The following is a 15,988-nucleotide window of genomic DNA, read 5'->3' as shown; positions in this document are numbered from 1 at the left end:
TTATGGTCAGGCGAGTTTGCTGGCCAATTAAGAACATGGTCCTTAAATCAGGTACTGCCAAGTCCTGTTGGAAAATGAAATCTTCATCTCCATAAAGTTGGTCAGCAGCTGGAAGCATGAAGTGCTCTAAAACTTCCTGATAGACGGCTGCGTTGACCTTGGACCTCAGAAAACACCAAACTATCACTATTTGGCACCCCAAACTATCACTGACTGTGGAAACTTTACACTGGACCTCAAGCAATGTGGATTCTGTGCATCTCCTCTTTTACTCCAGACTCTGGGACCTTGATTTCCAAAGGAAATGCAAAATTAACTTTCATCAGAGAATATAACTTTGGACCACTCAGCAGCAGTCCAGTTCTTTTTGTCTTTAGCCCAGGCGAGACGTGTCTGATGCTGTCTCTTGTTTAAGAGTGGCTTGATGCAAGGAATGCGACAGCTGAAACCCACATCTTGCATACGTCTGTGTGTGGTGGTTCTTGAAGCATTGACTCCAGCTGCAGTCCACTCTTTCTAAATTTCCCCCACATTTTGTTTCACAATCCTTTCCAGGGTGCAGTTATCCCTATTGCTTGTGCACTTTGTTCTACCACATCTTTTCCTTGCCTTCGCCTCTCTATTAATGTGCTTGGACACATAGCTCTGTGAACAGCCAGCCTCTTTAGCAATTACTTAATTAGATTTGGCTATCTTAGGAGGATATCTGTTTGTGCAGGTAACTATTACTGTGCAGAATTATTAGGCAACTTAATAAAAAACAAATATATACCCATCTCACTTGTTTATTTTCACCAGGTAAACCAATATAACACAAAATTTAGAAATAAACATTTCTGACATTCAAAAACAAAACCAAAAACAAATCAGTGACCAATATAGCCACCTTTCTTTACGATGACACTCAAAAGCCTTCCATCCATAGATTCTGTCAGTTGCTTGATCTGTTTACTTGATCTTATCAACATTGCGTGCAGCAGACACCACAGTTTCCCAGACACTGTTCAGAGAGGTCTACTGTTTTCCCTCCCTGTAGATATCACATTTCATGAGGGACCACAGGTTCACTATGGGGTTCAGATCAGGTAAACAAGGGGGCCATGTCATCACCCTTACTGGCCAGCCACGCTGTGGAGTATTTGGATGCATGTGATGGAGCATTGTCCTGCATGAAAATCATGTTTTTCTTGAACAATACCGACTTCTTTCTGTACCACTGCTTGAAGGTGTCTTCCAGAAACTGGCAGTAGGTCTGGGAGTTGAGCTTCACTCCATTCCCAACCCGAAAAGGTCCCACAAGTTCATCTTTGATGATACCAGCCCATCCCAGTACCCCACCTCCACCTTGCTAGCGTCTGAGTCGGAGTGGAGCTCTCTGCCCTTTACTGATCCAGCCTCGGGCCCATCCATCTGGCCCATCAAGAGTCACTCGCATTTCATCAGTCCATAAAACCTTCAGTCTTAATCAGTCTTAAGATATGGCCCAGTCTTGACGTTTTATGTTATGTTTCTTGTTCAAAGGTGGTCGTTTTTCAGCCTTCCTTACCTTGGCCATGTCCCTGAGTATCGCACACCTTGTGCTTTTTGATAGTCCAGTAACGTTGCAGCTCTGAAATATGGCAAAACTGGTGGCAAATGGCATCTTGGCAGCTTCACGCTTGATTTTCCTCAATTCATGGGCAGTTATTTTGCGCCTTTTTTTCCAACATGTTGCGACCCTGTCGGCTATTTGCCATGAAACGCTTGATTGTTCGGTGATCACGCTTCAAAAGTTTGGCAGTTTTAAGACTGCTGCATCCCTCTGCAAGACATCTCACAATTTTTGACTTTTCAGAGTCCGTCAAATCTCTCTTCTGACTCATTTTGCCAAAGGAAAGGAAGTTGCCTAATAATTAAGCACACCTTATATAGGGTGTTGATGTCATTAGACCACACACCTTCTCATTACAGAGATGCACATTACCTGATTTACTTGATTGGTAGTTGGCTTTCAAGCCTATAGAGCTTGGAGTAGGACAACATGTATAAAAAGGATGATGTGATCAAAATACTTATTTGCCAAATAATTCTGCACACAGTGTATAAGGAGTGTTTGCTGAACATCTTAAATGTAAATATAATGTAAATCTATATGGAAGCTCATTGTTAAATCCCTGCTTTTGGCCAGTTATAGTAGCCAGACGAAAAACCACTACATATTCTCAAGAGTTCTCTGTGATGCTATTCTGGCAGTTTCAGATAACCCACCCAACTACTGGCTTCATTCTCCAAGTTTCTGAGCTCCATACAGTCCTCAGAGTGTTAATTTTACTATTTCTCTTCTGCCTGCTGTTGTGTGTTCCGCCAATCTCTGCTCCACTTTAAGAAAACTGCAGCAAGTCATTGTAGCCTAAAATGCCACCAGTAATATACAGTGGGGAAAAAAGTATTTAGTCAGTCACCAATTGTGCAAGTTCTCCCACTTAAAAAGATGAGAGGCCTGTAATTGACATCATAGGTAGACCTCAACTATGAGAGACAAAATGAGAAAAACACATTGTCTGATTTTTAAAGAATTTATTTGCAAATAATGGTGGAAAATAAGTATTTGGTCAATAACAAAAGTTCATCTCAATACTTTGTTATATATCCTTTGTTGGCAATGACAGAGGTCAAACGTTTTCTGTAAGTCTTCACAAGGTTGGCACACACCGTTGCTGGTATGTTGGCCCATTCCTCCATGCAGATCTCCTCTAGAGCAGGGATGTTTTGGGGCTGTCGGGGCAACACAGACTTTCAATTTCCTCCAAAGGTTTTCTATGGGGTTGAGATCTGGAGACTGGCAAGGCCACTCCAGGACCTTGAATTGCTTCTTACGAAGCCACTCCTTTGTTGCCCTGGCAGTGTGCTTGGGATCATTGTCATGCTGAAAGACCCAGCCACGTTTCATCTTCAATGCCCTTGCTGATGGAAGGAGGTTTGTACTCAAAATCTCACAATACATGGCCCCATTCATTCTTTCATGTACACGGACCAGTCGTCCTAGTCCTTTTGCAGAGAAACAGCCCCACTGACGGTAGCCTTTGTAACGTTGGTCCCAGCTTTCTGCAGGTCATTCTATAGGTCCCCCCGTGTGGTTCTGGGATTTTTGCTCACCATTCTTGTGATCATTTTGACCTCACGGGCTGAGATCTTGCGTGGAGCCCCTGATCGAGGGAGATTAGCAGTGGTCTTGTAGATCTCCCATTTTCTGATTTTTGCTCCCACAGTAGGTTTCTTCACACCAAGCTGCTTGCCTATTGCAGATTCAGTCTTCCCAGCCTGGTGCAGGTCTACAATTGTGCTTCTGGTGTCCTTCGACAGCTCTTTGGTCTTCACCATAGTGGAGTTTGGAGTGTGACTGTTTGAGGTTGTGGGCAGGTGTCTTTTATACTGTTAACAAGTTCAAACAGGTGCCATTAATACAGGTAATGAGTGGAGGACAGAGAAGCCTCTTGAACTTGTTACAGGTCTGTGACAGCCAGAAATCTTGCTTGTTTGTAGGTGACCAAATACTTATTTTCCACCATTATTTGCAAATAAATTATTTAAAAATCAGACAATGTGATTTTTGCAATTGTTTTTCTCATTTTGTCTCTCATAGTCGAGGTCTACCTATGATGTCAATTACAGGCCTCTCTCATTTTTTAAGTGGGAGAACTTGCACAATTGGTGACTGACTAAATACTTTTTTCCCCACTGTAAACCTGAACGCAATATCAAAAACGTACGATTTCTGTAATGCTATTTATTTGTCTCCCTATACTACACTACCCCCGTAGTGTTTTATGTTGTGATTAGTAAAGGGTGAAACTTGTGGACCATTTCAGACACGTCAATGTGTCCAATTCTATGTTAAGTAATTAAAAACAGTATAAGGAATCATATAACTGTAAATGGAATAGCCCTTACACTTAACACCATTATTTCCCTCAGCTGGATCATGAACTTCCTGATGGGCTGATGGCAGGCGGTGAGGATGGTCAGCTTCACAGCCTCTTTACTGACCCTCAACACAGGTGTCTCTCAGGGTCATGTGCTCAGTCCACTTTTGCACTTCATGTACACCCATGACTGCACAGCCAAACACCTGCAAAATTCAGCTAAATACCATAAATGTAAATGTAAATTAGCTGAGGACACAATCGTGGGCCTGATCTCCGAGACAGCCTACAGAGAAGAGGCTAAACATCAATAGGACCACAGAGCTGATAGTGGAACCAGGAGAGAGTGTACATCTCAACTGGGGGAGAGAGAGTCAGCAGCTTCAAGTTTCGTTGTGTTCACATCACAGAGGAACTTACATGGTCTGAACACACCACACAAATGGCACAACAGCTCCTTCCTATTATGTTTGCCCAGTTATTCTTCTCTCTGTTATTTGTTCCATTATCCAATATCAACCAAGAGGATGTGTTCCCCTTTTGAGTCTTGGTTCCTCTCCAGGTTTCTTCTGAGGGAGTTTTTCCTTGCCACAGTGCCCCCTGGCTTGCTTAAAAGAAGCTTAGACCTGGATAAAGCAGCTTTGAGACAACTTTCATTGTAAACAGCAATATACAAGATATGCTGTATTCCAGTCCAGCACATAAGCAGGGTTCAGCTCCCAAGTTTTTTGGACTTCTTCATCAGCCTCTGTCTAAAGAAGACCAGAAGTATTCTAAAGGACTTCACCCAACCAATCCTGTTCTTACAGCTACCCAGTGGCAGGAGGTACAGAATCATAAAGGCCAAAACCAGCTGATTTAAAGACGTCTTCCAGGCCATCAGGCTGCTAAACAGCCAGCACACCTCCCTTTAATTAGCACTACTATGGAACTCTATTAATAAAACACACACATACATTCACCCACTCATGTTGCCACCCAGAAGAGGTTTCCATTTTAAATTCTGGCACTTTCTTGGGTTTCTTGGGCTTTGTATTTAGTAATTATTACAACACCATCTGCTGTCTAAGCTATAGTAAGGTGCCAGGACCATCTACGCCAGACTAAGAGACTGTAGTGTAGAAACAGTTCCACATTCCAGAGCTGGTTTATTTTTAGACTGCCCCACAGTCTTGATGGGCTCATGCTTATGCTTATACATGATGCAAACAGGGGAGTCTAATTCCCTGAAAAGACCTCTAAAAATACTTACATCAATACAACATTGTCTATCATGTTTTCCTTTATACATATACAGTACATCTGAAATGTGTTGATGTTTATTATTAGTAGTAGTATTATTAATGATGATAATAATAATAATAATAATAATTAGTGCACATGTACTGAGATGTATGGCACATAAGGAACATGTATTGAACATAAAGACTCAATCCATATTTACACAAAATGACAGTTATTAAATATACACATATTAACTTGCTGCACACACTGCAGGGTGAAATGAGAAGCATTAGATAAAAATAAGTTGGGTGTATGCCAGACTAGAGCATATGTGACACTGGTGGTGTTCTTTGCACTGAAGCTGCATGTAAGCATTTGGCTGAAGACATTAGTATGACATCTGGCATCACAACAGGAGCAGGACAGGCTGATTGCAGCATACAGTGGGCTTCCCAGCACTAACTGCCATACATCTATGATGTGTGGTGTATGTTTGCCATTTTTTTTAAATAATGTATTCATAACAAGAGCTTGGAAAATCATCTAATTAATAAATAGCCCCCTCCCCCACACCCCTGCATTTCACAGAAGCCTAGTATGCAAAATTGAAATTTCATGCTTTTTTCTCCCCTCTTTTACTCTCATACCATCTTCAGCAGTAATCATTAGGAGGCAATTATACTTATTGTCTACCTAGTATAAACACATCCAGCAAATGTGCTTTTATTGAACTGTTCAATCTATTTAATCTTGTCTATACCCACTGTGAAAAGATTCAGATGAAGCAGCTTTGCATTAACATCAACAACAGATCAGTCTGTATTTATTGTCATAAATACAGACTGTGTATCAATTGTTTGGATGTTGCTAATTTATTTTCACATGCAGAATCTACAGATTGCACTACAATCACTTTTTACGCTTTTATGCCTCTATCATGCTGCTCTCTTGTTTGATTTTGCTGCTGTAAAAACTGACTTTCCCTGTGGGATAAATAAAGTGATCTATCTATCTATCTATCTATCTACAGAACATTCATTTTCACACAGAACCGATCTCCACATTATGTCTGTTTAATCAAGCATTGTTTATATACTAAGCGTTGTTTAACATTCTAAAAAGTCTCAGTCATAACCTGTTTACTGAAAGCACACACTGTTATAATGGTGTTTTGACAACACAGTAAAAATGTCACTGTTTGGGCTATCATTACAGATACAGGTAGTCTAGGGATTAGGTTTAGCACTCTCTGTCTCTCTCATTAAAGCACAAGAAAGACTATCTTCAATTTCACAAGCACACAATCATTTCACAAGCGCACAAACTTCTCCAGTAAGCTGTTGGATTTGCTTAAAGCAAAATAAAATGCTGGTTGCTTCAGCCTGCAGACAAAGCTTACTGTACTGGATTTGTGATGTAGTGCCAGGCAGTGGAAACAGGACTGGTACTAAATTAAAGCAGAATGATGGCATTTCTTGCTCCTGGGCTTCCCTACAGTCAGCCTATAGAACATGTTGTTCATGGGCTGAAAGGTACAGAACTGCTATATAAAGTGAAAGAACCATGTGGACTGAAGTAGTAGAGTAATATTACACAGTTTTTACACAAATAGAAAGGTTTAAGAAAGGTCCAAGAAAGGACAACTGGTGAACTGCCAACAGGGTCACGGGTGCCTAAGGCTCACTGTAGCTTGGAGGACTTAAAGGAGGACTGCTGTTAACATCAAATCACAACAAATCATTTTACATAACATCACACAAGTGTAAAGATGAGTGAAAAACGGTAGTAAAGACAGAATATATACACATTAACGTACACTATTCATACACTATGCACATTCTCTGTGTACACTATTGCACTGTTTAAAATGTACATCTTGATGCTTTCAGAGGTTTTGTGAAGTGCATGACTCAGATGGTCAAATCTATTTTGTTAGAACAAAGGGGATCCACTCCATATTAGGCATGTTATGGCTGATCGGAGTATATGTAAAGACATGATCTTCGATAGGAACTGCACTCCTCACTCATCTCTAGTCAACACTGCAGTACACTTTACCCTTCTTCCTAGGCAGTCCATATGGTTGTGGTGCCTGAATTCGAAACAATACACATGCCATAAAATAATAAAGTACTTTATTAAGAAACAAGGAGCTATATTAAATGCAATGCTTATGTGCATTGCGTACTACATCTAAAGAAAAGAAAATATGTATTTCACAGAAAAACTGGTTTTCCAACTGGTATCCTCATATAGCTCCTCAAACAGTGCAGCACTGCAACAGCATCTCAGAGAAGGGTGTTAAGGTTTGTCGATTGGTCTGCTGCAGTAAAAAAGATCTCACCATATCCTGGGAGTCATACAGAGTAGCACACTGCAGGCTACCATGATTTTCAAGCTTATAAAGTTAGACATGGCCTGTCAATTTGAAAATGAATGGTGCTATTGCTGCTTTGAGCAGCCAATCCTTGTTTTTGACTATAGCATATTTAGTGCTTACATAAGCACGGGGACAATGACATCTAGCTATCTACCATTCTATTTAGTAAACTACTGTTAAGTATTAAGCCTGCCTTATGGGAAACCTTTAGTACAATTAAAAAAGTAGTCTACAAGCATCTAGCACACCAGTAATTTGTCCGTCAGGCCAACACACCATAGGATTGATATAATTTTAACTAAAAAGCGACCAGCCTATTAAGCAGACACAACAGCCGAAAGGTTCATTTTCTATACTGACACTGGGTTCACCCATTCACATATCTTACTATGACCCACAACTCATCCTTTATCTTCTCTGTTTCTCTGTTGCTGTGGTTCAAAAGTAAGATATGGAGTTCCTCAAGGACCGCATTTTAGGATCGCTATTATTTACATTATACGTTACCACTGGGCACAGTTATAAGCAGACATGATGATGATCTTCTAATCTAGGCTGAAAAGTCATCTGTTTAGTTTAGAAAACTCTCTAGCTTCTGGTAATTAATGTCTCCCCTTGGATAAAGGTTGTAGGTCCAGCGGTTCATTGACACAGGTAATTGTAGTATACTGAGATGATGGAGTGGTCATCTCGCTGCATGCATGCGATCACTCAGGTTTGTGTATGATGGAGCAGATGGACGCTAGCGTTTCAGGGTGCTACCGCATCTGTGTTATCTTCTGGCTCTCTCCTTTTAATTAGGCTGTTATAGTCAGACCTGCCGGAGTCGTCAGCCACACTCTGATACTGCTTAACATTCTTTGCTCTCTTTAAATCCATTCAGACCTAACTCTCTCTCTTTACCTTCTCCGAGTTAATGGTTGCCCACTCATCTAGCCCGACCTGCTAGAAGACTGACCGCTGGGGTCCCCTCTACCTGCGTCAGACCAGCTACCGCCCACCAGTCTGACCACCAGGCACCCCCACCACCCATGCCAGAATGGAGCCTTAACTATCTGCCACTATTAAGAATACCACTATTAACTATCATTACTCTCATTACTCTTACCATCACTGCCATGACTATATTAAGTTATACTACACCATGATGATTTTCCTCCCAAGGTTTCGTCTGCCAGTTTTTCCTTGCCACTGTCACCTTTGGCTTCCTCACTGGTGGTCTTAGGTTTTTATGTCTATGTTGTTGATTTCTTATCTTTTTACTAATTACTGATTGTGTAAAACTGCCTTTGTGTCATATTATGGCAGGTTACTTAAATGTTTACACTTGTTTACCCCATGAAATCAGGTTTGTAAACAGTTCAGTACATGTGATCATTAATAGAAGGGAGCTTTATAATACATATGATTATATGTATTGTAATGACATCAGATTGTATAATGTAGCCTTTTTTAAGCACAAGAAAAATAATAATAAAAAAACTTCATATTACATTTTGTAACACATAGACATGTTAGCTGGGTTATCTGTAACATTAAATCATCCAATTAAATAATTAAATAGTTGCATGAATATTAAACTGAAAACAATTTACATTTCCATCAGATTACTGAACCGAAGCTCAGCTGTTTAAGTTTCACATGAACTGAAGCTTTCACAGATTCACTACACAGCAGCGTGTGACTAGCTGCCTGACAGGGGCACCCCCAAATTAAGTCCCAGCACCTCTAATGATTTTAGTAAAATCTTGTACCAGCACAACAATACACACTAACAAGCCACCACCATGTCGGTGTCACTGCAGTGCTGAGAATGACCCACCACCCAAATTATACCTGTTCTGTGGTGGTCTTGGAGGGTCCAGACCACTGAATAACAGGGTGAAAGGGGAGTAACAAAGCATGCCAAGAAACCGATAGATTATAGATGGTGTGTGTATAGATGGTGTATAGATTATGCTCCATCCAAAACTTTTGGGATGAGTTGGGGTGTTTTGGGATGAGCTGCCATGCAAATTCTCTGTGAAAACTGGAATTACAGAAAACATTGAAATTATGCTACACAGCTCAGCGCTGGTGGGCTTGATTGAGCCACTCTAGCCTGATTGTACTTTTGTCCACACACATACACCTACATATATATTGATATATAAATGGCACCACCAGATGTCGATGTGGAGCAGTGCACAACATAATCAGTAATTCTGTTTAACATGAGCTGTGTTTAAAACTGTGTTTAAATCTTCTACGTGTGAAAATCCAGATCACTATATAGAGCACTCTAGGAAACAGAATTCTACAACAATTTCAGACAAGACAAAGTACTTCCCTGTACATTCAAAATATCTCCCTCTACCCTCCACACCTAACAGTGTACGTTGTTTGAGAGAACCGTGTTGATATCAAAGACTGTCTAGATGACATCAGAACCCGAATGGGACAGTGTTACCTTATGTGAAGCCTACAGCCTCTCCATGCATTGGGGAATTACCATTAGAATGTCAACTTCTGGCATCATTAGGCATTATAAGATGAAAAAGAAAGAGAGAACAAAAAAGAAAGATGACAGGTGACAGACAGTGGATATGTACATGATGTGATGTTGAACATATCTGGTTAATTTATTGTGTGAAATGTCTTAATACGTTAAATTATACTAAGAAATTAATCAAAAAAATAATAAAAAGAATTCTGTGTGATTTGAATGCTGTGTTGGAATACTGGACAGGTTAAACAAGTGCAGGCTATGAAACTGGTTAGACTTCAGTATTGTAGTAACGTTTAGAGTAATGGAGAAATTTGGCCTGATCCAGGGCTGGTGCTGGTGCTGGTGCTGGTTTTTATGGTCAAGGTTAGGTTAGGTCAAGCAGTCATTAGTGTCAATTCAAGCTGATGATGCTCTTTACTATCACTTGCCAAATTCCAATGTTATCTTATGACAAGGGGCTGGAAGACAGCTACATTAGGATGGTAGCCTATGTAACATCTGTTGATATATTGCGAATGCAGTTAATGCAGACTAAATCTACAAATCTGTATAACATACTGCAAAGAAAAGCTTTGCAAAAACAGCACTGGTCAATAGAAGTAGGAAGCTGATGTAACAGCCCAGGAGAGACACACAATAGAGGAAAAAAATACTGCTACTATCATGAAAGAAGCTTGTAGCGCTGTGATAGTGTAAGTAGGAGAGATATTTTGCCAAAGCATTGCCAAAGCCTTATTGCAGTACAGCTTGTTGACTGTATACTCTTCAGCAAGTTTACTAAATCACTTTCCAGTACTGAACTTGGGCAGTACTTCCCACATAACACCACAGGGCAACAGAGGTTAAATGCACTTACTGTGCTATCAATTGAAAATGAATTCAAAGAATAGTGAAGTTAAACTTGAACAATTCTCATGCATCTTTTCTTTCAAATAATAAACATTACCAGTGAGTCTATTTTGCATTATTACAAGGCCTGTTACAAGAAAACCTATTTTGGCAATGGGTTTCCCAGACCACATTGATTGTATACTATTTGATAATTCTGTATTTTAGTGTGATAGGGTGTAAAAAGGTAGCCTAATAAACCAGCTGTGCAAGATCACATTATTGGTCATAGCCCCATCTTCAGCTAACTCTTGTGGCGCATTATGTGTTAATTCAATGATCTTTAGTATCAATTCCAATTTTGTACTATGGCCAGGGGTTGGAAGACAGCTATGATAGCCTATGTAACATCTGCTGATATATTGTGTGTACAAACAACAGCAGTAAACCTAAAAGCAAAAGCTGCACAGCCCAGAGCCACAGCAGAAGCATTGCAGCAGCAGCACAGCTCATAATCAGAGCAGCAGCACAGCAGCCCAAAGTTACAGCAGTACACATTAATTTGAGTTATTTTTCCCTGCTGCATCACTACACCAGATCGTAGAGTGCATACCACCTGACATATGAGTAATATATATGTAGAGCATTCATCTTTATTACACTTTTTGCACAGTGCAATTATATGTATTTTGGAAAGAAATGCTAACTGCATTTTGTTGCAGTTTTACTGAGCAACATTAAAGTTGAATCTAATATAAGAAACGACTTTCAGCTTTAATTCAAGTTGTTTAACAAAAATAATGCATGAATCGTGTGTGCTTTGCATCTTAAAGTAAACCCTAAATAATGCAGTAAGCAATGTTTGATAGACACAAACTCTCTTATTTATCTTAAACACTTATTAGTGCAAGCAATTTATGCCTGAAAGGATTTAACCAACTGAACTTCCCTTAGCCAATATCATGTGATTAGTGTGTACAGAATACAAGGGCCCTGCAGAAAGCAGCTCATGTGTGTTCAAAACTATGAGACTTGTAGGTCTTTTGTCCTATAGTGCTGCACGTCTTGATGTCACTGAAGAGTGGACCTTGAGGACAACCGCAGAGCGTAGGGTGTAATTTGAACATAAGCAAGCAAACGCTAATATGTGAACTGCAGTGAGAAGTGAGAAGCAGCTTAAGAATTTGCATGTGTTATAATGCGATGATGAACTAAACATGAAAACGATTCAGGCCTTTGCTGCTACAAGCATTAGGGACAAAAAACCTAACCCCCCACACCGCCATGGTAAAGAGGGTTTTGTTTGCCAAAGAAAGAATTCTGTAAACATGTACTTTTGTTAGTCTCTTTTGCCTTGTTTTTGGATGATGCTGAACTCATTCAAAAGTATTCACTCACCCATCCAAATCATTGAATTCAGGTGTTATAATCAATACCATGGCCACAGGTGTATAAAGCCAAGTACTTAGGCATGCGGCTCGGTCTGGCAATCCGATGGATGAGTCTGGGTTTGGTGGTTTCCAGGAGAACGATACTGCATTGTGCCAAGTGTAAAGTTTGGTGAAGGGGGATTTATGGTGTGGGGTTGTTTTTCAGGAGTTGGGTTAGTTCCCTTAGTTCCAGTGAAAGGAACTCTTTCAATTTCATGCTCCCAACTTTGCGGGAACCTGACTCCAACCTGATAGAAGGAGACTGTGAGTGAGAATGATCAAAAATCTTGTGGCAAGCCTTCCCAGAAGATTTGAAACTGATAGCTGCAAAGGGTGTCCCGACATCATATTAAACCCTATGGATTAAGAATGGGATGTCACATCTGTCATATGCGTGCAAAGGCAGGCGAGCAAATACTTTTGGTCCTATAGTGTATATTTATAGTTTTTCTCTTCCGACATTTCTCGAAGTCTCTTCCTGAAGAATTTGACATCAAACTTTAATAAGTAAATACAGCAGGTCTCCATAACTTCATTCCATCTCCTTTGCGTTCCTTGTAAAAGAAGGTAGCAAAAACACAGGCTGTCTTGACACAGCCTGTGACTGTGGTGGACTCGTCCAAACAAAAGTTCAGGGCTGAATTTAGTTTCCAGTTCAGCGCTGACTGCAGTTGGAGGATTTGGGGTGATGGAACCACCTAGCATATGTGTGTAAAACCCCCGAAACAAACCCTGGTCTTTGAAGGAGTCAGATTCTGGCACTGACAGGGGACATCTGGTTCTGGAAGGTTTGCAGGTTAGCATAGTTTGCTAAGATGTGGAGCAGTAGAGCTGTTCTCTGGAATGACACTACTCCATCCAATGCTTCTAATACTTATGGTATAACTAACAGACCAGGTAGTAATTGGTTGTTTGCCCTGTTTTGTCAGTATCATTCATCAGGCTCCAGGTCAGGAAACCAACAAAATAAATTTAACCAATTCGGCCAAGTCATATATCCAACCAGAATTAAGCTTGGTAATGGCAAGGGACACTAAACCAATTTTTTTTTTGTACATTATTACAATAGGATAAATGCTATTTACTTAGCAACACTGCCAGATTGGCACTAGGAATTATCAGTATTTTGTTGTTGTGAAGAGTACAGCTTTGGTACAGAAGACCTGTCTTTTTATGTTTTGATGTGTTGATTATAGAATTTGGATTACTGTTACAATTTCTGAAATAATATTATTAAAGAAAATAGAGGATAAGATGTTGCTAAGTGGTTGATATGGAGTTGCTACTTTTGTAAGCGACTCTGCATTAATACTATATTGATCTAGTGCACACAGAGTATGTGTTCGCAAGGCCTTCAGAGAGTGGTGTCAGGACATCTTGTTGCTTGTTGAGAAAAATCCTCAAAATCAGTAGATGGAGTTTCTTTTGAATCTATTTTTGTATTGTTTAGGTTGTGCATTTCTAAATGTGCTTGCAAGTTGCAGTGCAAATATTCTTTTTCACTATAGTTTACTGCTGTTAGCTGGTGATGTGGTTAAGATAAGTGATGTTCTTGTGGGTGAGATGCGGCTTCTGCTGTATACAAATGTCACTGATGAGGTGGTGGCCTTCTGATGGTTTTCAGCATTGGAAACTTCTTCATGTAGGAGTAGTCAAGAATAGTCTAAAAACACAATTAAAATGAACATGACAGAATGTACCAAATATTGCAAACTTTGCTAGGGAAAGAGCACAGAACAAAGAAAAGAAACAAAAGGGCTAAAACAAATATCAAGCCAAATATTGTTTTAGAAAAATTAAACATAAACATCCCCTACCTCAGATCATATTTTATTGGGGACTGGAGACATTAAGCAAAAAAAAAAAAAAGATTTTAGGTCAGGTGCATGGGACTGAACGTCTTTAGTAATGTACACCTACAGGGCGTTTCAGGTGCTTCCTGTTTAAATTTTGCTCCACCGTAATCTAAGACTGGACATTTAAGACATGTGATTTTAACCACATGCTATTACAGCTTGTGTTAATCTATAGTTTTATTGACATTTATTTGAGGAATACCTACACTGAATAAAGCATTGAATTTGTTCAAAAGCACAATGCAAAATAACTGGAGTAAACCAGACTACCTTAAAAATAGATTGTAGGCACAAGAAGATGGCTTTTTTTCTATTATGCAATTTAGTTATAAATTCTCCAGACTACTTACTGGTAGGTACATTGACTGCATTATTTTATATTTTCATTTATTAGCTGCTCTTTCTGCCTTCATGCATTTGTGAAACCATAATGGATTGACAATGCTAGTGCAAAATGTTGCCACTAGATGGAGACAGACTATTTTTTGTCAAAATGAAGAGTTCATAAATCATCCTACCAGACCCCAGCATTTGCCTTCCAAAGCTGCCATTAGAATGCGAATGTGGTCCTATAGTTCTGTCTCAAGTGAAGGCAAGGTTGTATTAATCAATTGCACAATATGCCAGGACATATTTGACAGTCTGTGGGTAGAAACTAAATATTGTGGTAGCGCCTGCCAGATGACCACAATATAACCGATTGTGTGCTTCATGACTACTGATTTTGAGGATTTTTCTCAACAAGCAACAAGATGTCCTGACACCATTCTCTGTTTATGGTTCTCCTAAAGCATGTGGTAATGCCCATGTTCAAGACAACCCTATCACAGTTACTTTCTCCTTTGTAGTCAGTGATGGTGGCATGCCACACACATCTGAGATCACAACCATGTTAGTTAGACTCGTATAAAACGCATACGACCACATTCTTTTTGTTGTGTTGAGTGTCTTTGTATTTTTGAGTGTCTCAATGGAAAATAACGGCGAGACTAAATCATCCACCCTACGCACGATTTAGATAAAAACAATAATGGTATTATTGTGAACCGTGCCCCCTCCAGTGGAAATGGAATGACGCATATTAATACCAGGTGTAAATGGGGTATAAAAAAACTGTGACTGAGATTGTATTAATATTAGTGCATCGTTAAAACATTTACCAGATTAACGAGCTACGGCATTTCATGGCTTGGAAGAAATTCCGCCCCTTCCCAAAATGAAGATTCTGATGAAGATTCTCAGGTTCTGCCTGAGTTTGACTCTCTAGCAGCGAGAAGTCGGAAATTAACCAGATGTGTTTAATCCCGTGAAATCTCTGACCTTTTATTTTTGTTGTTGTTGTTGTTGTTTTAAGTAAAGAGTAAAATGTAAAAGTGCATACAAATGTACCGGTGCATACTGGCCCACTTGATGTACTGGCCATGGACATCCTCTGAACTGAAAGGTAGTGCTGTTACCTCAAGGTGGCAGTGTGCACATCAACATGTTCTCTGCTCTTCACTGCACTTTCTTTTTCTTCATTTAATCAATACCAAGCATTTACTGGTGTTTTATACAGATTAAACCTTAATCTGTATTATTTATGTAATTAGATTTGTCAGAGTAGTTATTGTTATAATTGCAATATGTAATTCATTGATGGCCTAGAAAAGGCATTTTCTCTTACTTGGCCAATTTGTTGAAACACGCATGCATGGCGTCTGCACAAGGAGTGCACCTTGCACCTAGCTACCCGCTGCAGAGACGCAAGGTATCCTTGCGTGCACACGGAGTGCACCTCGCCACAAAGTAACAAGGAAATCTGCTGCAAAGAGGAGATAACCTTAGAATAGTTGAAGTAGTGTCTCCTTGTTTGAAATACTATTATAAAGAGGAGTGAT

This window comes from Salminus brasiliensis, chromosome 15 (genome assembly GCF_030463535.1).
Source record: "Salminus brasiliensis chromosome 15, fSalBra1.hap2, whole genome shotgun sequence".
Lineage (NCBI taxonomy): Eukaryota > Metazoa > Chordata > Actinopteri > Characiformes > Bryconidae > Salminus > Salminus brasiliensis.
Note: the sequence above shows the minus strand (reverse complement) of the source record.